Here is a 27,506-nt window from a genome sequence, read left to right as displayed (position 1 = left end):
CATAATCTTTTGTATTTCTGTGGTGTCTGTTGTAACTTCTCTTTTTCATTTCTGATTTTATTGATTTGAGTCCTCTCCCTCTTTTTCTTGATGAGTCTGGCTAATGGCGTATCAATTTTGTTTATCTTCTCAAAGAACCAGCTTTTAGTTTTATTGATCTTTGCTATCATTTCCTTCATTTCTATTTCATTTTTTTCTGCTCTGCTCTTTAGGATTTCTTTCCTTCTATTGACTTTGGGTTTTCTTTGTTCTTCTTTCTCTAATTGTTTTAAGTGCAGGGTTTGATTGCTTATTTGTTTATTTTTCTTGTTTCTTGAGGTGAGATTGAATTGCTACAAACTTCCCTCTTAGAACTGCTTTTGCTGCATCCCATAAGTTTTGGGTCATCGTGTTTTCGTTGTCATTTATTTCTATGTATTTTTTTTTTATTTCTTTGATTTATTCAGTGATCTCTTGGTTATTTAGTAGCGCACTGTTTAGCCTCCATGTATTTGTGTGTTTTACAGTTTTTTTCCTGTAACTGATTTCCAATCTCATAGCGTTGAGGTCAGAAAAGATGCTTGATACAATTTCAATTTTCTTAAATCTTCCGAGGCTTGATTTGTGACCCAAAATGTGATCTATTCTGGAGAATATTCCGTGTGCACTTGAGAAGAAAGTGTATTCTGCCACTTTTGGGAGGAATGTTCTATAAATATCAATTAAATCTATCTGGTCTATTGTGTCATTTAAAGCTTGTGTTTCCTTATTTATTTTCTGTTTGGATGATCTGTCCATTGGTGTAAGTGGAGTGTTAAAGTCCCCTACTATTGTTGTGTTACTGTCGACTTCTCCTTTCACGGTTGTTAGCATTTGCCTTATGTATTGAGGTGCTCCTATGTTGGGTGCATAAACATTTATAATTGTTATATCTTCTTCTTGGATTCATCCTTTGATCATTATGTAGTGTCCCTCCTTATCTCTTGTAAGAGTCTTTATTTTAAAGTCTATTTTATCTGATATGAGTATTGCTACTCCAGCTTTCTTTTGATTTCCATTTGCATGGAATATCTGTTTCCATCCCTTCACTTTCAGTATGTATGTGTCCCTAGGTCTGAAGTGGGTCTCTTGTAGACCACATATATATGGGTCTTCTTTTTGTATCCATTCAGCCAATCTGTGTCTTTTGGTTGGGGCATTAAATCCATTTACATGCAAGGTGATTACTGATACGTATGTTCCTATTACCATTTTCTTAATTGATTTGGGTTTGTTTTTGTGGGTCTTTTTCTTCACTTGTGTTTCCTGCCTAGAGAAGTTCCTTTAGCATTTGTTGTAAAGCTGGTTTGGTGGTGCTGAACTCTATTAGCTTTTGCTTGTCTGAAAAGATTTTGATTTCTCTGTTGAATCTGAATGAGATACATGCTGGGTAGAGTAATCTTGGTTGTAGGTTTTTCTCTTTCATCACTTTAAGTATATCCTGCCACTCCCCTCTGGCCTGCAGAGTTTCTGCTGAAAAATCAGCTGATAACTTTATGGGGATTCCTTTGTGTATTACTTTTTGCTTTTCCCTTGCTGCTTTTAATGTTTTTTTTTTAATTTAATTTTGGCTAGTTTGATTAATAAGTGTCTTGGTGTGTTTTTCCTAGGGTTTATCCTGTATGGGACTCTCTGTGCTTCCTGGAATTGGGTGACGATTTCCTTTCCCATGTTAGGGAAGTTTTCAACTATACTCTCTTCAAATATTTTCTCAGACCCTTTCTTTTTCTCTTCTTCTGGGACCCCTATAATTCAAATGTTGGTGCGTTTAGTATTGTCCCAGAGGTCTCTGAGATTGCCTTCAATTTTTTTCATTCTTTTTTCTTTATTCTCCTCCTCGGCAGTTATTTCCACCATTCTGTCTTCCAGCTCACTTATTCGTTCTTCTGCCTCAGTTATTCTGTTACTGATTCCTTCTAGTGTATTTTTCATTTCAGTTATTGTGTTGTTCACATCTGTTTGTTTGTTCTTTAGTTCTTCTAGATCTTTGTTAAACATTTCCTGTATTTTCTGAATCCATGCCTCCATTCTATTTCCGAGATTCTGGATCATCTTTGCCCTTATTACTCTGAATTCTTTTTCAGGTAGACTGCCTATTTCCTCTTCATTTATTTGGTCTTGTAGGTTTTTACCTTGCTCTTTCATCTGTGACATATTTTTTTGCCGTCTCTTTTTTTAATAAGTGGGATTTTATTCCTGTCTTACTGGTTGTTTGGCCTGAGGCTACCAACACTGGAGTTTGTAGGCTGTTGGGTAGAGCTGGGTCTTAGTGCTGAGATGAGGACCTCTGTGAGACCTCATTCTGATGAATATTCTCTGGGGCCTGAGGTTCTCTGTTAGTCCAGTGGTTTGGAATTGGAGCTCCCACTGCAGGAGCTTCAGCCCGACCCCTGGCTCATGAACCGAGATCCCACAAGCCGTGTAGGGTGGCAAAAAAAAAAAAAAAAAGAACAGTAACAAAATAAAAAATAAAATTAGACTAGGAAACTAACAGATATGTTAGAATATAAAAATAAAAATACAGATGAATCAACAACCGGAAGGTACAATAGTACCACAATAGTAAAAAAGAGAAGGAGGGAAAAGAAAAAAAAAAAAAAAAGGGGGGAAAGGCCTTGGCTATGGAGGGCGGGGCCTAAGCAAGGGTGAGGTTTGGGCAGTGGGCAGGGCCTATGCTCAGGACCCACAGGACTGGAAAAGGCCCTGGGGGCTGTGGGGGGTAGGGCTTAGGCTCAACAGAACAGAAGGGGCCCAGCCGTGCCCCCCACCCCTGGTCTCAGAGGGCAGGGGACCTCACCTGGGAGCCCAGCAGGCTTCCTGGGTTCGAGTGGGCAGGGCAAACACCCTCCTCTTCTCTCCTGCTCCTCTGGTCCTGGAGGGCCCCTCCCACCTGCCTCTCCTGTTTTCCCCTCAGCCTCCTTATGACCCCAAGACCAATGCGTCCGGGGGGAGTGGAGACCTTGGAGGGCAGGGGACCGGCCTGGGAGCTCAGCAGGCTCCCTGGGCCCGAATGGATGGGGCAAATGTCCTCCGCTTCTCTCCCACTCTTCCTGAAGGGCCCCTCCTGCCTGCCTCTCCTGATCTCCCCGGCCTCAGGGGTACTGATCCTGTCTGGCCTCCACTTCTCCTCCCCCTTCTGTCCCCCCACATCCTACCAGTTCATTTGGGGGTTCCTCCCATCTCCTTGGGCATCAGGATCTCCCACCAGCAGCCAGCAGGCGCCCTAGTTGTGGGGAGACGCTAACTCTCTGTCTTCCCACACTGCCATCTTGACACCGCCCCTTTGCTTGTTTTTATCTCTGATCAAAATTATTTTTAGAAATATGATTATGTATATATTGAACTTAATTCTTGTCCTTAAGCTGCCATACTTTCTTCATTCAATTTTGTTTGATTTTGTGTGTATTGTTTATTCATCTTTGTACTGTGAGTATAAAAACAAGGCTCAAGTTGCAGCTTTCCTCTCTTGCATCATATATGAGGACAGGGCAATGCATATTTCCCTAGGTGAATTTTGAGGTCTTAATATTCAAGTTGGGTAGGGTCTCCACTGTAACAAACTGTCACTAAATCCCTGCCCCATATTTATACAAATAAGTCCACTTATCACTTTGTCATAATTTTCAGCTTGATCTCAGTAAGTTTCACTTATGCAATTTCCTTAAACAATTTATCTTCACAACTTTATATTAACTTGATAGTAGTTTATATCTTGGATATGTTATAGTTAGAAATGCTTCAAGCAGAATGTAAACACCACCATCAACATTAATATAATTTGAAGCAGTGGAAATTCTGAGGGAAGAATGCATGTCTACTAGACAGAACCATATTTACTCATTATATATTTTATTGCTTGTTGGTTATAAATTGCAATGTCATAAAACTTGTAACTTTAAATAAATTTGACAAAGATATTTAGCACACACCATGCATCGGGCTCGCTAATAAGTGCTGAGGACTGAGATCCCAGAGACCATAAGACATGGAAACTGCTCTCCAGGAAGTAAGGGGACCCTGGAGAGAAAAAGGCATGACTACACAACTCTAAAACAGTGAGGTTGCAATAAAATCACAAATACAACACTTTGAGAGTTTAGAAAATGGAACACTACTTACAGCTTTTATGCTATGTGGGAGAGAGGAGGAGATAACGAGAAAACTTTATTTTTCATTTACTCTAATATGAAGATGTGATGAAAATGATTGCTTCTTTCCATGAAAAAAAATGCATGTATCCAAATATAGAAAATAATTTTATGAACAGTGGCATGCTATTTGGAAACCAGTTGCATGCCATAAGGGACCCAAATTTAAAAAAATTTTAAAAACTTGACATATTCACCAGTGATTTATTAAATATTTATGCCATACTAGGCCCTAAGTTAGGTCAAGCAAGTACTAATACCAGGGCAGATACACAGAAAGTGGAATTAGATTTTATTTTCACAGGAAGGAGCTGCAATGAATCTGGATATATTTAATCTATCAAAGTAGGTTAAGTACAAGAATTTTCTAGTTGAATTATTAGCCATCCATAATTTAAAATAATTCAGGGATTGTTAATTCCCTATATACAATATAACCCATGACCTTCTGTCATAAATGCTCCATCGGACTCAAAGAACCTTGAGCAATGGCCAGCACAAGCTCTGGTACATAGAAGGTAACTCAGTAATTACTTTATGAGTGATTAAAATCGTTTTTAAAATATTGATTAAAAATAATTGATAATTTTATTTTTTAAAAGTTCAATAAACTGTTTGATAAATTTAGCCTGATAGAGACTCATCCACCATAAGAGTCGTGTGCTGGAACTAGCCTTTACTGGCTCACAAGAGCTAATTGTTCACATTTTCAGGAATTTTTTGAGCAAGGCTCACATTTTCATGGTAGCGTGAAATCAGCCATGATGGGAGAATTACACTACAGAAATCAGCAAATGTTATAAATGTTAAACATTTATCAGCAAACTTTTGATAGTGTATCTTCAGCATTGTGCGTGTCTTACCTGTTCCCTGTATTCTTACATCTAGATCTTTCATCTAAACCCAGGCCCCTGGGAAAATTTTTTTCCTGGTCAAGGATTATTTAAGAAGCCATTGTTCACAATTCAGATTTTGAAATAGCAAGTCAATTTTTCTCTATGTTCTTCCTTGAATTTTATATTTTGATTCTGAGATGTATAAAGCTCCATCCTGTTCCTAGGACTGCTAATCCCTATAAGACTGTGGTTTGCCTTGTTCTTGCTTACCCTTCAGGTGATCTAGAAGTTTGACCCCAAAATTTAGCTCTGTGACAAATTCCATTTGTTAGTATCTCTGCATCATCTATTCTTTCATTCTTAGCCAGCCTTCTGGGATAACAATCTGTCACTCATTCTTGATCTCCCTGACACCAGCCTCCCTTTGCCTGGCCTACTCTTACCAAGGGTTAACCAGAAGATGCTGCCATGGTCTGTTTTATTGCACTTCTGTTGTATCTCTGTGGTTCCCCCATCCTGCTTCTACCACCCCCATAGACACACTAACACATCCCATTGACCTCACTCACTGCCAGAAAAGCTTGTGTGTAGCCAAATCCAGAATTAAATACTTTGATTTGTTGGACCTGTTTTGACATGGTATTAATGGTGACATGACCAATTTGGTCATATCAGAGTCATTAATTCATATAGATCATGCGTGATTAATCGACAAGATGGCAGCCACATGTAAATAGCTACTGGGCACTCTGCCACATGCAGATGTTATCTGATTTTATCTGTATCAAATGTTCAAGCAGCAAGCATTTTATCTGAGAAGAAATGTTAAAAGGTACTTCCTTGTTCGATACATTTCAAATCTCATTCTTTACAGAGCTACTAAATATTGTGCAAAGAATTATCTGACTCATTGTATAAAGATGTGACAACTATTCATATAAGAGAACAACAAATTATCCTTAATGGCAAAGAAATCGCATTAGCTAGAGCACTTGAAACTCTGTTTGTCGATAATAGACACTAATCTAAAAAGCAGTAATCTCTCCACTTACTTTCATTTTGATATACATTTGTTTGATCAGGAGAAGTAGTGTTTCATCAAGCATGATAATTCTCCACTAGTTCTGCCAGCTACAGAGTAAAGCTACAGCCATAAAATATTTTGCCTTTCAAACAGAAACATGCCAAGCCAAAAAATAAAAAATAAAAACTATTTTCCCCCCAAATAATTTGTATGTGTATAGGTATACTACATAATTACTCAAAAATGTAGTTGTTTGTGCCAATTTATGTTAGGGAGATACCTCTCAAAGCTTATCCTTGAAAAGCCTTCATACAAAATGTGCTTGTTGTAGCAGAGCTTCTTAGACATACTGCAATAATTACAAGTTCAATGCATGCCTCTCTAAATATATCAGTTTAGCTGTGAAGTGATATATGAGGGACATGAACAAACACATATTGAACACTTCTATATATCAGGTACTGTGCCTGTTCCTTGTAATATAATGGGTCTCGAGTCTAAGGTTGAGGTTAATACTGTTCCGCTTATTGTTTTCCCAAATTTCTTACATTTGTATTTTTTAATACATCCAACTATGACAGCAATTTTGTAAGTTTTACATGACTGATATTGATTCTCATCTTAGAGCTACCAAAAATACAATAGAGAAAGAAATGACTTGTATATCACCCAATCCATTCTGGGCAGACAAAGGGCTACCAGATTCTCTGCATCACAGTCCCTGCATTATACTTTCACATAGAGAAAACCTTTTCATTATAATATTCATTCATACATATTTATAAGTTCTATTTTATATTGAGAATTTAATTAGAAGATGCAAATAAAAGGACTTAGATACAGCTCCTTTCTTCGAGGAGCACATAGTCTGCAGAAGGTGAAAACACGTAAATATGTATCAAATAATGACACTTGAAATGTACTAAATTGGGATATGGGGGTCAGGGATGGTTTCCAGGAGAAGTGATATCAATCTAAACATTTGTGTGGGAAATTGCTACTAGTCAAATTAAGTGAGAGAAGTAGAGGAAATTGGGGACAGTGAGGATACACTTAAGGGTACACTTAAATGCCTAGAGATGAAGAGAGACCAACACATTTGGAGAACCACAGAGCTGGACCACAGAGCTTGTGAAAAGGTAAGTAGAGGCCATAAAGGGTATGGATTAGTTTTACTTTGTTGTGAGAACAATGAACACCATGAATTCAGTACAAGTGATGAGACAACTAGTAGTTGGTTTAAATGTGAAAACTCTTGATAGATGCCAATAATTTTCTCAAAAATGCCTATGCTTCACCATCAGTATCCTACTGTTAAAAGATATTTCCCTAAGCAAAATGTAGTCATATTATGAGAGGCTCCAACTATGACCTCCGTTTATAACTTGTATTTTATTTGATTTGTAGAAAGGATTTGAAACAACAAATTACTTATGTAATCTATCCCAACAACTGGTCATCCTAGTCTACTATTTGGAAATAATTGTTTATTCAAGTGAATCACTTACTTTTCAGCTTAATTTAATGCACTGGTTTGCATTTATAGTTTTGACCACTATAGCCATGATTTAAATTTTAAGAAAAAACTAAAATATTGATGATCCTTGAAGAGATGATATTTTAGCAAAGTTAGATCACATGTTTATAACACATAAGTAAAAAACAAAAAAAAAACCAAAACAAAACACCAGACTGTGGACACAAAATGTAGGCAGAGGAGAAGAAATAACCACTGATAACTGTCTAAGCTGGGTGATGAGTTCTGGAGCATTCATTATACAATTCCCTCTAATTTGTATGTTTGATGATAAAAAATTAAATAAAATTAATATTTCTTTAGCATTGGCTTCTTCAAGAGTGTCAGCAAAAGAATGAATTCTGAGCTAGCTGGGGAAAGGTCTTACCTCTTTGAAAGATTAAGAGGTCTTCTGACCCTGCATTTATAATTAAGAGCCTAGCTTGTATGTCAATTTTCCCAAGCCAATACATAACATTAATTTGATCTCAAAAAATATTCCAACAAAAATTTTTTTTCCTGGAGGTAGAAAATTAGATTCTAAAGTTAATACAAAAAAATAAATATCCAAGAAGATATAAGAAACTCTGAAAAATGAGAGAAATGGGGAAAGGGAACTAATACCAAATATTAAAACAGATTATAGAACATGTATAATTTAACAAGTTGGTACCGGGACATTAATAGATAGATCAATAAAAGATTCTAAAGAACAGCAATTAGCTTGATTTCTTTAAAATGTCAATGTCATGAATGAGAAAACATAAACAAAGAAACAGTGGTACTGTTCTACATACAGCTTCTTCCTTCAAGGAGCTTAAACAGACATGGAAACCAAACACAATATGTGATCTCTGATTGGACTCTAAATTTTTATAAAAGGGCATTTTGGGGGTAATTGGGTAAATTTGAATATGGACTGAACAATATTCTGATGTAACTATTAAATACCTTGGATGTTACAAGGGTATCATGGTTACGGAAGGAATGCTCTTGGTCTGAGAAGACAAGGTTGAATTATGCAGGGATGAAATTTCACTATTCTGCCACTTAAAAAGTCTAAAATGTGGGGTCCTGTTGCCTAAAGAACTCCAGGGTTTGCGGAAGCCCAGTGATCCTGGCTGCCTAAACTTAATGAGACTTGGTGCTCGCAGACTCAGGGACTTGGAAGTTCATTACCAATCACCAGGTCTCTCATTTCTGCATAGACACTTAAGCTTCTGAGAAAGCAACAAAGCAGTCAAATGAAAGACTAATGGGTCTTGTAAGTAAAATTTCACCTTGATAACAGTAAGAAGTGTTTGTCTGCTAATGGGAAAGCAAGGTAGACCACCAGCTCTAAGCCTATTTGGGCTCAGTGTGCATATGCCCTCTTCCATGAGATCCTGGAACCAGATAGCTCCTGCCTGACAAAACCTGTGGAGGAGAATGGATCTGGCCCAGAGGTGAGAAGAATCATACACCTCTCTCAAGGACTGTCTGAAGGGTCTGGACCCTGATGACATAAAGCTGTAAATAAAAGACAGACCTATTGATACATTATGGATGCCCCGATGCCACATCTGTTTACGTATCTTATCTGTTCAGAATTTGTCCAAAGAATACTAATGCTGAGAGGTATGGAAGCAAAAGCTGACAGTTTTCTCTGCTTTGAATATTACTATGCACTTGAGATGATGCATAGTAAGGAAAAAAGCATTTTATACTTGAATATAAATGAAAAATAACAGGGTCATTTTCTCGAGTTCTGGTTCTCAAATGAAATCTTGAGCATCTACTTTAACCTGAACTTCTTAGCAAAAACAATTTTGTCCCTGATTTTTGCTATGGTGATGTCTAAAGATATGACATGATCTTTCGGAATATGATAATCATGTGAGGTTATTCCACTATGGACATGATAATGTACACTTGGTAACCTTGCAAATTTTGTGTTTTTCCTTTTAAATGCTAGCTGGCTTCTTTATTTGGCGAGCCAGTCTTTGTAATATCTGACTCTCTTGCATTTTTGCAAGTAAACTTTTCCTTCCCTTTTATAATGATTTTGTCTCTGAATTTCCCTTTGACTGAGGTAGAACTGCATATCCCCAAGGCAGGTCACATTCTAAATTCCAATGAAGTTGGTGTCAGCAATGCATTTAAGGCAGCAGCAGTCACCACGCTAACTCAGACAAGGGGAGAGTGTTCACGACAGACAGGCAAAGCTAGGAAAGCTCCAGACCAAGAAGAACTCAGACAGACCATCAGCGCTAATAGCAGGAAACCTTCAAAAATAGTTCTGCGCCGATAATGATGGGCAGCAGAGGTGGTAGGAATTGTGGTAGCTGAATTCTAGAGGGCTCCAAAGCCAGTTTAATCAACTGATTGTAACAGCATTAGAAGGTATCTTAATTGTTTACAGGACACAAAGACCAGGCACAATGAAAATAGATGTCTTACAGGGGGCAGGGCAGCAGAGGGAAGAGAAAAGTCTCTGTGAAAGAAGATGCAAGATGTTGGCAGCAGGGCCACAGAGGTAATACCTGCTCCCTATGTTAATTCTTGGCTTTAACAGTCCATAAATATTAGTTACAACATAGTAAGGCAAATGCATATGAGTGTGCGTGTGCATGTAATATCCTTCAGAAGAGCCCACAGCCATGGTGTTCAGTGGGGAATGAATTGGCTATTTGCCTTATCATGGGGCTTGGTCTGTCTAGAAAAAGAGGTACCTTTTTCTAGTTTCACAAAGGTGTCATTTGGGTTAAACGTGACTTTGCAAAAGAGTGTCTTAAGAGCCAAACTAAACAAGATGCAGTTAAGATCAGAACAGACATAGATGGAGAAACAGTCAGTATAAGTTTGCCACTGGGGCTAGGAGGACTATGTCAAGACAGGCTTCCCAGGAGGGCAACTTGTATGTTTGTACAGCACCTGCATTCAGAAGGGCCCTGCCTTTGGCTTAATGCTGGGCTGCCACCATCTTGAAATTCTTAATAATCTTATCTTTGATCTTGTGCTTGGTAAATGAAGCATGGCAATGGAGCATGCACACAGGCAAAGGTGTTATATGCAATATGCATGTTTTTACCCCATTTGCATATAGAGGACATGCTGCCATGTGAGCACAGAATTCCAGTGGATACACAGTGCTTGGTTGTCCAGCAAGGCTCAAGAGTACAAATAACTCTATGCTGAGTAAGCAGAGGCACTGACCATCTCTAGAGACCAAACATGACATTTGAATCAGATCTTGCTTCAAACACAGAAAGAAGACATCAGTGTTCTAAGTACCACCAATGACCAAGGCATCTTACCGTATCCTTTTTTTTTTTAACATCTTTATTGGGGTATAATTGCTTTACAATGGTGTGTTAGTTTCTGCTGTATAACAAAGTGAATCAGCTATACATATACATATATCCCCATATCTCCTCCCTCTTGCATCTCCCTCCCACCCTCCCTACCCCACTCCTCTAGGTGGTCACAAAGCACCCAGCTGATCTCCCTGTGCTATGCAGCTGCTTCCCACTAGCTATCTATTTTACATTTGGTAGTGTATATATGTCCATGCCATTTATACTCATATTACTTGCCTAAGTTAGCCAACCACTTTTGCTGAAAAAGATGACACAGAAGGAAAGGAAAAAGATAGGGCAACCCATAGTTCCTTTTCCTTTCAGTTCTTCCTTACTCTTCAGGAGGTAGAAGATAAAGAATGTTAGTAGAATATGCATATAGCAAGAAGTAAAATAAAAGACCATTAAGTTAGTTTTGTATAGAATTCCCACTGTTTTTGATGAGAATGAAGTACATATGTATATGTGAGCTAAGAAACATGAATTGTGTAATTCTGACACTTCCATTTATGAGATAAACACATATTTGCATTTAAAACTGTCATTGCACAATATGAAGAACAATAAAATTCAGGCTAATAATTTAAATTTTTAGTGTTTCTTTAATTAGAACAAAAGTAAATGGCAAATAAAAAGCATCTTGATATACTGATAGACAGGAGAGGAAAGAGAAAACTTTATTATTAGTATTTATTTTTTAGTATCTTTAGTGGCACTTTTTCTCCCCTGCTTTTTGAACGTGGAATTCCATATTTTCCTTTTGCCCTGGCCCTAGATAATGCAATGAGGAAATTAGAGTAGAGATTTCCACACTTTGAGGACAGTGGATCTGCCCCAGAGATGAGAACTGTAAACTTTCCTCCAGAGAGCTGAGAATTTAGAGGATTTTGGAAAAAGGTACATATACCCAGGAGTGACATAATAGTGACCTTGCTTGCAGAATGTAGAAAAAACAAGAATAAACAAATAAAAATTAATCCTTTAAAATATAAAATATAATTGTGCAAGGGAAAAACAGATATGAACTTTAGAATTAAGCATTCCTGTCCAAAAACAAACATCAAGACCAAGCAAAACTCAGGAAGACAAAGCAGCAGCAATGACCAAAAAAAATTAGAAAACTAATGAGAAACTAACTTGGGCCTAATATTATAGACAACAAATCATTACTAAAATTTTGCATGCAAAGTACAGTTAAAACTACTCTTAATCATAAGTAATGTGTTCATGAAAAATATATAAATAATTTGGACCTGTGAGAATACAACTTTTAATGATCTCTAGAAGCAGATTTGCTATTTTCTCTTTTTTTAAATTAAGAGTTACATAACTATAGATTAATGAAAATTTACTATAATCAGTGACCTTAAATAAGTGGAAAGGGTGAACCAGCTCAGCAGCAAATTCCATAAAGTGAGCTACAGCCAACCATAACTAATGTCACAGCCATAGGGATGCATGGGTGGAAATATCTAGCTTGTAAACAGAACTTCCCCTTGCCAACAGACTTAGAGAAGCTGTGAGGGAAATCAAACAAATTCAGACTATTGCTGGGGGGAAATAAAGAGTTGCCAACATTTTCATGAAAGGGTACCATACATGGCAAGTGCTGAGGCTTGGCAATGAGTGTATTGCCCTTGTCTTGTGGGTTGGCCAAAGATTCCTTAAAATCAGGGTGGTAATATTTTATAGGGCTTGGAGTCAGAGAGGCTCTGATTTAAATACCAGTTCTGCCACTTATCAGCTATGTGAGTTATAGCAATTTAATCTCTACAGGCCTTGGTTTCTATATCTATAATGCGGGGGTAAAGAGTACTTATCTTTCAGGGTTGACTTGAACTTGAAATGAGTTAATAGGTATGAAGGACTCAGTCCAATGGCTAACAAAGAGTAGGTAATTACTATTATATGTTGAATATCGATTGACTAATACACAATTATTATTCATACTCACATTATTATTATATTTCCATACTCAATAAATTGTTGCTATTATTGTTGCAAGATTAATGTATAGCTAAACAGCATTATAGGATGTAAACCACGTAGATATCAGTTACAAATTTGGAAAATTATCTCCTGCCACATAGTTAAGGGCACTGAGATTACACATTTAAAATCGTCTTCTTTGTTCCAGGAAAATGATTCAGAGGGCAGCATGTTGTGTGAATCAGTTTAATGTCAGAGCACTTTTCACCAAGACAAGCTGCTGAGAGATGACCCCTTAAAATATATGTCAAAAGAAGAGCAAGCTTTGATTGATGGAAAGGGAAAATAATGAAGAAAAGAGAGAGATTTAATCCACAGAGAGTTCAATCCCCAAAGAAGGCACAGTGCACCCCATGGAAACTTGGGTCGTTTGAGGGACCTGGGAGCCTTTAACAAGACTGTGGTGATGGAGGGGTGGAAAATGTACAAATTTAGAAAGTAGAAGGGACAAACAACAGAGTTTTTTTTGAAGACACCTTTGTTTATTTTAGTCTGATGTAAAATGCACTTGAGAATATGAATGAAATTTGGCAGAGTATAGTTACATTAGAAGAGTGAGGAGCTCTATTTTTATCAAAATGGAAGTCAAATTTAACCTTTGATGAGGTTAAGTTCCCTTCCTTCCTTCCTTACTTTCATCCGTATTTTCCTCCATCCTAATATCAAACATCTAACAGACAGCAATCATTGTACTAAATAATGGGCATAAGTAAAAACGATCAGTCCCAACACTGTAGGAGCTCATAGCATGAAAGACAGTATCAAAGATATAAACAAGTGAACTCCATAGATAAACAGCATAAAGTGGATACACAAAGGACCACTGACTCTCAAAGTTGTTGAGATGGTCAAGAAAGGCTTTGGAAGAAATGATGTTCAGCTTGAACATACAAGCTGAGTTTTAAATTGTTTGTCACATGAGCAAGGCAATGATTGGTATTTTAAGCAGGGAAAATACCATAAGAAAATTAATTGGTAGGTGTCATAGCATGACACGTGGGAAATACCTATGTATAACATGGCTGAATTTTGGTAGGAAGGAGATTAGCTAGAAGGATGCTAAAATCAATTCTGTTTTCATCATGGAGGGCTTCATTTGCCAAGCTAATGTGTTTACAGAAAGAAAAAAATTAATATCAATGATAAAATTTTCAGGAATGTTGGCATCTTTCAAAATATATACTGACTACTACTCATGCCCTAAGTTTTAATGGACAGACATTTAAGTTGTAAGGGAAAGTTGCTTCTGCAACTATTCTCATAGCCTTCTAAATACAGTTACTTCTAGGGCATGTGTATGATGATTTGTGATGTTACAGGGGGTAGAAGTGGCTATTGTAATTATGGATTAGACTCCATTAATATGGATGATAAAGGCAATAAAATTTTCAAAGATTCGATCAGTATTTTTCTGTGGCTCAGGACATAGACATGAATAGTTGTAGGCTACTTTCACAGAAACTAAAGTTGTTGCTTAGGAAGATGACCTCCAAATTTTATTGAGTTTCTGTCCAGTAGACCTATATAGCAACTGATTTTGTCTAATTACTTAAGAGATATATTTAATTCATTCAGACTAACTTAAAAGGATATCATATTGCCTTAAAGAAGATTCCCTAGTAATATTATACAAATATTTCTAGAGCTGTTCTGGATTTTTACACATGGGATAACAATATTTGCTAAAATATTGTCTTGGCCATTGTAATAAAGAAGTTGACCGTTTTTGATGTTTCACCATTGACATCTTTTAGATCCCCATCACTCTTCCCTGCCTGCTCTGTATCTGGGCAAACTGGATAAAAAGGTCAACAAAGACCCTTTGTCTCTTCACGCCAAAGGAACTTTGAGTAGTGCAGCCTCTAGCCCACATGGGCTCCACTCCCTAACAACAATGAAACCACAAGCTACCTTCCACACTTTAAACCCTACCCTTGGCCCTTGGCTTGACTGCTCACCAGACTTCTGTTTGAGCCGCTACCCTCCTGAGAAGCCCCAGCTTACTGGGACGACAGACAATCCCTGACTTATGATTTTTCTACTTTATGATGGTGCCAAAGCAATAGGAATTCAGCAGAACCATACTTTGAATTTTGATCTTTTCCCAGACTAGGGATGCGCTCTATGATACTCTCATGATGCTGGGCAGCAGCAGCGAGCTGCAGCTCCCAGTCAGCCATGCTGTCACAAGGGTAAATAACCGATACACTTACAACCATTCTGTACCCATACAACCATTCTGCTTTTCACTTTCAGAAGAGTATTCAATAAATTATTTGAGGTATTCAGTACTTGATTATAAAATAGTCTTTGTGTTAGGTGATTTTGCCCAACTGTAGGCTTATGGAAGTCTTCTGAGCACATTTAAGATACACTAGGCTAAACTTTGATGTTTGGTAGGTTAGGTGTATTAAATACATTTTGACTTACAATTTTCAACTTATGATGGATCTGTACTGAATTCATGTTATTCATATTCATTGTTGAGCGCATTGTGTCATCTGTTTGGATACCCAAATAAACTCCTGGGTAGGCAATCATGCTTGCCTTTGGACAGGCTGATCAAAACAACCATGCTCTTCAATTACTTTTTAGTGGTTCTCAACATTTTTTCTAACCAAGTACACACAAAGGATCTCACACTTCCATTAATAATCATAGCTCACAATAACAGGATTCCCAGAGTAGGGAGAATAAAGGGAGTTCTTAATGTGAAGAGCCAGTATGAATTGCTGGCCTTCTAGATGATTCTGTCATGTCTTTGAAGAATTCACCATGAATTCCTGCAGAAGAATGGTTAGTGGTATAAGAAATTATCATGGTTCTTTTCTAAAAGAAAAAAAAGAAAAGCTAAAAATGTTTTGCATATGTTTTAAAGTACTCAGCTTTATCTATCTCCTGTGTAGGAAAAAACCCAGCTCTTTCCTACTATCTCTGTCTTCCCTGTAAGTCTCCTTTACTACTTACATAAAACACTTTGCTTCCAGTCATCAAGTATGTGGAGACTTTTCCCCACACCAAGCAATTCTCCATGACACCAACTGGGTGTCCTACAATTTAATTCAATTGTGACATCCAGAGAGAGTGTCTGATACCACAGATTAAGGGCTCAGTCCCAAGAGACTGCCCACCCTCACTTCAGACGCCCATTGCAAGTAGTAGGTGTTCAGGTTACCCACAACTTCTGTCTGACTGGCTACGAATTGGAGGTTCCCATGACCTCCTCCTCCTTGGATTTGATTATTTGCTAGAGAGCGGCTCACAGGACTCAGAGAAACACTTACATTAACTGGTTTATTAAAGGATATGATAAAGGATACAGGTGAACAGTCAGATGAAGAGATATATACGGTGAGGTCTAGGAGGGTCCTGAGCCCAGGAGCTTCTGCCCAGTGGAGTTGGTTGTGAGTTGGAACAAATCACCCTCCTGGTGTGATGTGTTGACCAATCTGGAAGCTCCTTGAACCCCATACTATTCGGATTTTATGGAGGCTTCCTCACATAGGCATGATCAATTATTAATTTCTTTTCCAGCCCCTCTCCTCTCCCTGAAGAATTGGGGTAGGGGAGACTGAAAATCCCAAGCTTCTAACCATGGCTTGGTCTTTTTGGTGACCAGCTCCCATCCAGAAGCCATCCAGGAGCCCACCCAGAGGGGCCTCTTTATAACAAAAGATGCTCCTAGTGCTCTTATCACTTAGCATTTTACAAGGGTTTTAGAAGCCCTGTGTCAGGGATGGGGTCAAAGACAGATATTAGAATAAGAGTGTTCCTAGTGTTCTTACCCCTTAGAAATTTACAAGGATTTTAGGAGCTCTGTGTTGGGAACTGGGGACGAAGACCAATATATATATTGGGTACTTCTTACTATTTTACAGTGTATTATAATTTAATTTTTTAAAAAAGTAACCCTACATAAGCAAAAATGAGACTAGATATATACAGTGATTACTTGTGTCTTGTTGAAATTACAGCCAATTTTTAATGTGAAATTTTCAGATATTCTGTATCATGTTATTTTTAAAGATTAAGTTTTATTGAGATATAATTCACATACCATAAAATTCTCCCATTTAAAACTGTATAACTCAATGTTTTTTAGTATATTTATAGTGTTGTACAACCATCACCTCAGTCAATTTTAGAATATGTTTGCCTTTCCTCCTCCCCACAAAAGGAACTCTGTCCCATAAGAAGTCAATTCTCATTATTTCCCTACCTCTGCCCCAGCCCTAAGTAGCCACTAATGTGCACTCTGTCTCCACAAATTTGCCCCAAATCTGGACATTTCAAATATAACAGGTGAATTTTGTGTCTAGCTTCTTTCACTTAGCATAAGGTCTTCAAGGTTCATCCATGTTGGATCATTAATCAGTACTCCATCCTTTTTATTAATGAATATTATTCCATTGTATGGATATACTACATCTTGCTTGTCCATTTATCAGTTGATAGACATAAGTTGTTCCCACTTTTTGGCTATTATTAATAATGCTGCTATGAACATTATTGTACAAGTTTTTGTGTGGACATATATCTTCATTTTTGGGGGGTAGATACTTGGGAGTGGAATCAAAACTGGACCCTTCATACACTGCTGATGGGAATTTAAAATGGTACAGCCACTTTGGAAAAGAGTTTGGCAGTTCCTCAGAAAGTTGATAAAATATTGTCACTAAATAATATTATTAATAAAATATTATTACATTATATAATATTATTTAAATAAATATCATTTTAAATGATATAAAAATGAAATATCCATGTATGCAAAGCTAGATCAAGAAAATTTACATTTTTAAATCTATCCATCTGTTTAACCTTTATCTATCTATCTATCTATCTATCTATCTGGAGGTTATGCTCTTACATCGTTTACTTTTTTTCTCCAAATTCTATCCTTAGGTGGAGTTAGAGCAAAAAAACCTTATATGAGATTATATTTACTTGAATTCATGCAAAACTGTCTCCTATAAGTGGCCTTTTAATGTGTTATCCTTAGCTTTTATAAAAGAATCCCAGTAATCTATCACTTGAAAAATATTACTATTTGATGTATAGAAATGCTAACTGAGAACTCATTTACCACATTGCTCATATTGCTGTCTCTAAGTGTATTAGTCAGTGAGGGCTGCCATAATAGAATACCACAGACTGGGTGTCTTAAACAACAGAAATTTATTTTCTACCAGTTCTGAGGCTGGAAGTCCAAGATCAAGGCAGGCAGCATTGGCTCCTGATCAGGACTCTCTTCTTGGCGCACAGGCAGCTACCTTCTCACAGAGTCTATTTTGTCGAACCCAAGCTTGTGTGCCCCATGCACAGTGAGGCCAAACAAATCAAAATGTCAGAGTTTGGAGCAGAGAAAGGTTTATCGCAAGGGCCAAGCAAGGAGAATGGGTGGCTTATGCTCAAAAACCCCCACATTCCCTGATGGGTGTCAGGAAAGAGCTGTTAAAAGCAAATTTGGGGGAAGGGCAGCTGGATGTGTGACTTTCTTCTGACTGGTTGGTGGTGAAGTGACAGGGTGGTGTTCCAGGAATCTCAATCATCTGCCTTCTGGTTCTGAGCAGTCTGGGGTCAAGGGCTTATGCTCAGCCTGATGTTACCATCCTCCACCTGGGTGGGGGCCCCAGCTCTTCAGTATGTGAAAATTGCTATTCACATCCCCAAGGAGGAACCAGGACCCTGCCCCATCGCTGCACTATTGTTTCTTGACTGCCTTCCCTTTGTTTCTGCATTCCCTCTCTTCTCTAATTAACAAATGTTTGAATCTGCCCTTTGGAACTGAGGGAAGCTCTATGGGGCTGAAGCCTTTTTCCTACAAACAAGAAACAAGGGACATGGAAAGGCTTTTGTACTCAGGAGGGCCCCACAGGGTCTTGCTCAGTTTCATCCTCACATGGCCTTTTCTCTGTGTTCATACATTCCTGTTGTCTCTTACTCTCTCTTAAAAGAACACCAATCCTGTTGGATTAGGGTTCCATCCTTATGACCTCATTTAATCTTAGTGATCTCTTTAAAGTTTCTATCTTCAAATGCAGTCACACCAGGGGATAGGACTTCAACATATGGATTTTGGGGGACATAACTGAGTGCAAATATTAAGGTAACTTGTTTTTGCTTTTAGATCTTAGTGTCATAATGTTCCTGGTGAATTTAAGGTTCTTTCTTTGTCACAAAAGAATTCAGAGACGAAGTGATAGGTAAGAATCAGATTTATCTAGAGAGAAACACCCTCCACAGACAGAGTGTGGGCCATCTCAGAAGGCGAGAGACAGCCCCAAAATATGGCGTGGTTAGTTTTTATGGGCTGGGTAATTTCATAGGCTAATGAGTGGAATTATTTTGGGGAAGGGGCGTGGATTTCCAGGAATTGGGCCACCACCCATTTTTTGATATTTTATGGTTAGCTTCAGAACTGTCATGGCACTGGTGGGTGTGTCACTTAGCTAATATACTACAATGAGTGTATAATGAGGCTCAAGGTCTACTGGAAGTTGAATCTTCTGCCATCTTGGACCCAGTTGGTTCTAATTAGTTTTTGTCATGTACTATGGCTATGTCATTCTTTTAAAGGTTGTGCCCTGCCCCCTTCCCTCCTGTTTCAATAATGCAGCTTTGATCACCTACAGAATGATGTAGTTCTGCTCTACAATAATCACAGCTATATTGCTTTTTACTTTAGTTGTTAGTAAACATGAGTCTACCTTCAGGTTCAATGATCACAAGTTCAAGGACCACAGGGCCTGAGGGCATGGATTTAGTTGGTTCTCTGCCACTCCTTTTTCTTCCTCTTGCTCCTCTTATCAACTCTACCCAGTGATAACTATCTACTTCTATTTATATCTCCCCTGTTTCTGATTCTTGCTTCTTTCTTATTTTTGCCAACATTTTATTATTCATGTTCTGATTGTTAGATGACTCATATCTTTTCTGAAACAAGATGAAAATACATAAAGAAAAAAATTGAGTAGTCAATACAGAGAACTTGAATCATTTCAGAGATAAAACCTAAGTCCATTATACACATAAGAACTGTGTACCTGTGCCTATAATTCTAGTTTACTGTTTCCAGTCTTTTTCAGTTTTCACTTTCCTTTTGAATCCCCCTATTAAGTAGAAAGTTAAAAGGTTTTTGAGGGAATACATTTCCATTCATTATAGCATAAACATGTTGGGAGACTTTTACATGCAAGTATCAAAAGAATCACACTAGTGCTAACAAGAAAGAACTGCATTATAATGTCATTTTTCAGTATCTACATGTTCTTTTTCTAAAAGAACTGAGAGTATTTTGGGGAGAAGGAAGCAAGATAATGAGAGAGACCCCTCTCATTCTTTGCATACCTTATCCATATTTACCACTGTGCCTGAAAGACTTCCCAATTCCTGAAGAAAGATTATCATGTCAAAAATTTAAAAGTCTCTGTCTCTTAACTTCATTAAATATCTTCCAAAGATATATAGGGCAGTAAAAGAAAGAGAAAGAGAACACAGATAAAAATTTAGACCCTGCTAATGGAATTTAAAGCTCAATAATATGTACTTTCAGATGCAATTAATATTTGCTCAGAGAAGAACCAGGTAATTAGAGCAGATGATCTCCAATAGGTGGGTGTGAATATGAGAGATCAAATACATCTTTAAGGGATGTGCAAGACTAATGTTTGTTCTCAACTTCACTGGGTAAATTAACTCATTTGTGAATATTTCAAAGAATACAACTTACTCAAAGGGAGAAGCTTATCGACCAATTGATAATCTGTTATATTTTTATAAAAATAAAATGTGCATAACAGATCCTTGAAAACAAATTTAAATTTTTTCTGTAGAAAGGAAATGTGCCATGAGATAAGGTGAGATAAAAGAAAATAGAAACACATGTAACAGTTCTGTCTAGGTTACTAATGAATTTCAGGAGATTTTTAGTAGACTATTGTGGTTTTTAACTACAGATTTTATCAACCACATAAATATATAGTCCTATTACTAGCTGAAGACATTATGTTGTTGTGAAAAGTCGACTAGGATAGGAAGTAGGAACATGGGTTTAAGCCAAGGCCCAACTTTTATTTGCTTTGTGACCTTGACCATCTCATTTAATTTTTCAAAATCCCAGAAATATTTTCCTATCTACCTGACCCAACTGTTTAACAATCAAAGGACAAAGGAACAAAGGAGAGACAGATATGAAATCATTATATATTCGAAAGATACTACAAGTACTATTACTTTATTATTTAATGTTGTTAAGCTCTTATTTTTCAAATGTTATACAATTGGCACACTGTACTTAACCTATGAAATATTTCTATATTGATTTTAAGGATGCCACACATCCATCTGTAACATGTAAGAAGCTGACAGCAAGGACTTTCATTAGCAGCATAAGTAAAAGGGCATTTTAAATGTTTTAATGTGTTATAATCTGGAGTTGAGAAGAGCAAAGCCACATCCTTGTTTGTGTGTGTGCTAAGACTGCACAACCCAGAGATGAGTGACTCTATGCTAGTAGAGGCCATGTGCCAAAAGACTGCTAGAGAATTTAAGAATTATGAAGAAATAATTCTAGAGCAGAGACAATCCTGTTCATTAGCTACCACTGCCTTATACTTGGAAGAACAATTCCACAGAACATTCTGGAACAAGATTTGGAAAACTATGGCCAAATCTGTCATGCTGCCTGTTGTTGTAAATAAAGTTTTATTGGAATATAACTGTGCTCATTCCCTTGGGTACTTTTGTGCTGCCGCAGCACAGCTGAGTAATTGTAAAACAGACTCTGTGGCCTAAAATATTTACTATTTGGACCTTCACAAAAAGTTTGTTGACCCAGTTCTAGATCACTGTCTTACTGATGTCACTGGAAACCTCCCAGAAGTCAAGCAAGAAAGACAATTGGACCATTAGACTTATATTTGTAACCACAGACTTGGGTATTAATTTAGGTTGCTGTTGTAACATAATGCTTTTCAAATGTGAATATGAACATCAACTGTGTAGCATAGGGAAAAATAATTTTTGTTTAAGAAAGGAGTCCACTGCCTTAGAGTGTCTCTTTGAAAACGTAAGAGATCTGATAAAAAGGCTTGATGTTTGGATTATACAATTCAAGTGCCTGGTCTTCTGACCCTTGAGAATTGTGAACATTTACCTACAGATTTAACTCAGGGGTCTCTCATGGGCGCAGGCGCCATAATCACAAAGATTGTCCTCTTGTCTCTCAAGGGAGTAAGAGAAGTTTTAATTGTTCTCTCTTCTGCTTTTTATATAAACTTGTGTGAAATTCTGTCCAGATTTTGTAGTCACTTTCATATGAAAGGTAGCAGAATATGCCACCCCAAAATATGCTTCTTTGGAATAAGGATTATTTTGAGTTGATTATTTTTGAGGAAAAGTAGAAAGAAGAAAATCTCTGAAAACAGAGTAGAAGTTACCTTTTATAAAGGCATTTACACACCAAGGGGGGAAAGAGGGGTGGGATGAATTGGGAGATTGGGATTGATATATATACACTACTGATTCTATAAATAAAATAGATAACTAATGAGAAACTACTATATTGCTCAGGGAACTCTACTTAATGCTCTGTGGTGACCTAAATGGGACAGAAATCCAAAAAAAGAGGGGATATATGTATACATATAGCTAATTCTCTTTGCTGTACAGTAGAAACTAAAACAACATTGTAAAGCAACTATACATCAATAAAAATTAAAAAAACTAAATAAAGAAATTTACATTTATAAGGGCAATCTTTATTTTAAGGGTGTCTCCCTCTCTGTACCAGGAAGAAAAGAAGGACTAAATCAAGAGTTACTTCTCTCAGTGGAGAAGGCATGGACTTAAATCTGTGTAACAAAGCTTACCTTTACCTGTTTACTCTGTTTTTCCTGCTAACATCCCTTAACTGGCTTCCCTGCCCAACCCCCAACACTTTCTTTTGTTTTTAGCTGAAGATGGTATTTAAGGTGGTGGCTTTGGCCATTTCTGGGATTCTACTCATTTTTCCTGTGTATGTCCTATGTATAACCAAGGTATATATATTATTAAATTCCTGCTTATTTTTCTTTTGTTAATCTGTCTTTCAATACAGGGGAGTCTCAGCCAAGAACCTAGAAGGGTGAAGGGAAAATTAGTTTTTCTCTGCTATACATATTACCTTACCTGCTTAGGCCTCTCATAATGCTTACCCAATATTAAAATGATGTCCTCTCTCTCCCTCTCTCTCTCTCTCTATATATATATATAATTTCTACATTAGTATGGAGGGGTCTTCTGTTAGTAGAATGTTTTTTTTCCCCCTCACAGTACAGACATGGCTAAAATGCAGATTCTTCTTGGTAGACTTAGTGAGGCACTCAAGATTCCACATTTCTAAGAATGATACAGGTGATGCTGATATTCTGAGGAACACATTTTTTAGTTACTAAATTCAAATAGAATTATTATGTTTTAGATTTTCTAAAACTAAATTTAGCTTTTAAAACCCCATTTCTATTCCAAGTCACTTGCAATGAAAATTCAGTCTCTTTTGGGTAATGTCAAGTAAGAAAAAATAACTTTTCCTCCAGCCTTCTAAGTTCTCAGCTGGGAACCCCACAACAAAAAGATTAATAAGAGAAAGACAAACATAAATGAATTAACATGTGTACCTCATGTATATGTGGAAGATACCCAGAGAAAAATGAGTAACTCTCAGAAGTGGCTTAGAATTCAGGCTTAAATACAATCTTCAACTAAAGACAAAATAGTGGGTGTGGGAGTGGCCAGTTATTGTGGGGAGACCAGAAAAAAAGTATGGTAAACAAGTGTAAGATTTGTTATGCAGATTTAAGTTTACACCTCCATCCATAAGAGTTTCTCTTGATTTTGTCATTCTCCTCTTCCAGGTTCAGAGAGGGAGATAACCTTACAAATAGAGATTTCCTTTATGAATGTAAATTTCCCCCATAAAAGGGTAACTTCTACTTTGTTTTCAGAGCTTCTCCTGTGTCTGCTCTTTCTCAAAATAATCAGCTCAAAATAATTCTTATGTCAAAGAGGTATATTCTGAAGTGGCATGTTCCACCACCGACAGTAACAACTGAGTCAAATGCACAGCTCTTTTTTTCTTCCTTTTTGGCAAGGTGGTTTTACTCCTGAGGTGCTGGGGAAATTTACAGGTATCTTAGGTATTGTTGGCATGCCTTTCTGCCTTACTCTGATGGCATTCATTGAGGTTTGATTTTCTTCCATTGTGTTTTCATCAGCTTGGGCTTCTGCTGCCGAGTCTGAATCTGTGGTCTCATAACATGGCCAGTCACTTGGGCCATCCCATCTAACTTCTCCTTATTCCAGGCTCAGAACCCTTGTCTCATCTGGCCTTTCTCAGCCCTTCTGAACCTCATAAAACCCCTAGCTGTTTACTCTCTCCAACGATGTAGTCAGGGACTTGAGGCTTTCCTTGAAATCAACAAACTAGCCCTGTATGTAGGCATGGCTTCTCCAAAACCCTTACAGTATCCTGGTCTATGATGGGAGTGAGGCAAAAGCTTACTGTTCCCCAGTTCACTCTAATCCCATCTATGGTTTCATCCTTCCCCTGAGACTCACTTAGGATAGAGTCATGACTTGTGGTCCTTTCAGAGACATTCATTCACCCACAGGGTTTTTGTCTTTATTTAAAATTTTTCGAGTTCGATTGGTAGCGGGAGCGGAGAGCGGACCCCAGAGAGCCCTGAGCAGCCCCACCACCGCCGCCGGCCTAGTTACCATCACATCCCGGGAGGAGCCGCAGCTGCCGCAGCCGGCCCCAGTCACCATCACCGCAACTGTGAGCAGTGAGGCCGAGACCCAGCAGCCGCCCGCCGCACCCACCCCCACCGCCCTCAGCGCTGCTGACACCAAGCCCCGCACGACGGGCAGCGGCGGCCCGGGTGGCCTCACATCGGCGGCGCCTGCCGGCAGGGACAAAAAGGTCATCGCAACGAAGGTTTTGGGAACAGTAAAATGGTTCAATGTAAGAAACGGATATGGTTTCATCAATAGGGATGACACCAAGGAAGATGTATTTGTACACCAGACTGCCATAAAGAAGAATAACCCCAGGAAGTATCTTCGCAGTGTAGGAGATGGAGAGACTGTGGAGTTTGATGTTGTTGAAGGAGAAAAGGGTGCGGAGGCAGCAAATGTTACAGGCCCTGGTGGAGTTCCAGTACAAGGCAGTAAATACGCAGCAAACTGTAACCATTATAGACGCTATCCACGTCGCAAGGGTCCTCCACGCAATTACCAACAGAATTACCAGAATAGTTAGAGTGGGGAAAAGAATGAGGGATCGGAGAGTGCTCCTGAAGGCCAGGCCCAACAGCGCCGGCCCTACCGCAGGTGAAGGTTCCCACCTTACTACATGTGGAGACCCTCTGGGCGTCGACCACAGTATTCCAACCCTCCTGCGCAGGGAGAAGTGATAGAGGTTGCTGACAACCAGGGTGCAGGAGAACAAGGTAGACCAGTGAGACAGAATATGTATCGGGGTTATAGACCACGATTCCGCCAAGGGCCTTCCTCGCCAAAGACAGCCCAGAGAGGACGGCAATGAAGAAGAAAAGGAAAATCAAGGAGATGAGACGCAAGGTCAGCAGCCACCTCAACGTCGGTACCGCCGCAACTTCAATTACCAACGCAGACGCCCAGAAAACCCTAAACCACAAGATGGCAAAGAGACAAAAGCAGCCGATCCACCAGCTGAGAATTCGCGGGCTCCCGAGGCTGAGCAGGGCGGGGCTGAGTAAATGCCGGCTTACCATCTCTACCATCATCCGGTTTAGTCATCCAACAAGAAGAAATGAATACGAAATTCCAGCAATAAGAAATGAACAAAAGATTGGAGCTGAAGACCTTAAGTGCTTGTTTTTTGCCTGTTGACCAGATAACTAGAACGATCTGCATTATCTATGCAGCATATGGGGTTTTTATTATTTTTACCTAAAGACATCTCTTTTTGGTAATGACAAACTGTTTTAAAAAAAAAAAAAAAAAAAAAGCCTGGTTTTTCTCAATACACCTTTAAAGGTTTTTAAATTGTTTCATATCTGGTCAAGTTGAGATTTTTAAGAACCTCATTTTTAATTTGTAATAAAAGTTTACAGCTTGATTTTTTCAAAAAAGTCAACAAACTGCAAGCACCTGTTAATAAAGGTCTTAAATAATAAAAAAAAAAAAAAATTTTTTTCTATTTTGTTCATGATGAATTTTTTGCATTAATTTTGATTAAAAAATTGCATTAAAATAGGACATCTTGATTAATGATTTTTTGGTGACCCCTTAAGTTTTGCACCCTATTTGAGTGGCTTGCTCACCTCACTCGAATCCCAGCCATATCATCTTTTCCAATTTTCTCCTTCCTGCCCAGAGCAAATGATCTATTACCCCATTTGAGTGGGAAACTAGCACTTAAATTATCATGCATCATCATTACATACACTTGCTACTGATGATCTTACAACTCTGTTTTTTTTGGATCTTGGTTTCTTGACTCTCAAGTGCCTTTTCCTCATTTAGAAGACAAAAAAGAAGAAGAAAAGCCCTAGTCCTGTGAATTGAATGTATTGACTTTCATGATTGTTGTTTTCTTCAATGAGTTAAAAAAAAAGTGTACTTGGCAACTCAGTTGAATGTGTTATTATTAATTGCTTTTTATTATTATTACTATTATTGTTTTCCGTTTATATCCACTCTCTGCCTATATATAGTGCATAAAAAAGCCATCATATTTTCCCAGTGAATAAAAACACAGTTAATATCTGAAAATATTACCTTACTATAGTTTACAATAATAATTGAGATAAGGTTAGATTAGGTAGAAAACTGATAATTGGCCAGTATCTAGCTGCTACAATGCAGATGAACAGATAATAAAGTCCTTTAAAAAAAAAAAAAAAGAGGATAAGGAAATACTTAGTTGATTGTAAGAGCCTCTGAAGGTATGGGTTGTGTTTCATATATTTTGGCAGATAGGAGAGAGTTAACATATATTTGGTAACTAAGTATGGAATCATGGTTGGCATTTTAATGATGTCATTTATTTCCGACTTACTATATTTTGTAGCATCTCAAAAAAATCGACCAGAATAAGAAGTATCAATCATGAGAATATATATTTTCTCCACATTTTAGGCACAGGCCACTGGTTATTAAAAACTGTTGAAATAAAAAATTTTTTAAAGGGAGGAAATTTAATTCAGGCTCCACTTTGAAATAAAAAAAACAATAAAGTAGAATGAAAGGGGGAAGGATAGGGAGCAGAAGGCCACGTACAGAAAATAAACCTTTTGAATTGATTTCAAAAAAAGAGATAGTAAACTGGATGGAAAGCATAAAAGTACTGCTGTAGATGGAATAACTTGATGCCAATCCCAGAGGCAGGAAGAGCCACGTACCGTCTGCAACAGATGTGTGGGAGGCACAACAGTCCTCTGGGAGCTGTGAGGTTAAGGAAGTAACTGTGCAGGAGGCACAGTGACAACTGGCCTCTCGCTCACTGAAAGCAATCAGCACGAAGGAGGGTTGGAAGGTGTCCGGAATTCCACACTATGCTCTTGAAATAGCTAGTAGCTTATTTTTATGAGAGCCCTGAGACATATTTTCACT

At 37.9% G+C, this 27,506-nt stretch overlaps 1 pseudogene; it reads left to right on the top strand.

The window, feature by feature from the left end:
• Positions 1-24,480: 24,480 nt before the first annotated feature.
• On the top strand, positions 24,481-25,951 carry LOC137764645 (Y-box-binding protein 1 pseudogene; annotated as a pseudogene).
• Positions 25,952-27,506: the final 1,555 nt, after the last annotated feature.

The sequence above is a fragment of the Eschrichtius robustus genome, chromosome 5, assembly GCF_028021215.1.
Source record: "Eschrichtius robustus isolate mEscRob2 chromosome 5, mEscRob2.pri, whole genome shotgun sequence".
Taxonomy (NCBI): domain Eukaryota; kingdom Metazoa; phylum Chordata; class Mammalia; order Artiodactyla; family Eschrichtiidae; genus Eschrichtius; species Eschrichtius robustus.
The sequence above is the reverse complement of the archived record's forward strand: the minus strand, read 5'-3'. Positions and strand labels throughout refer to the sequence as shown.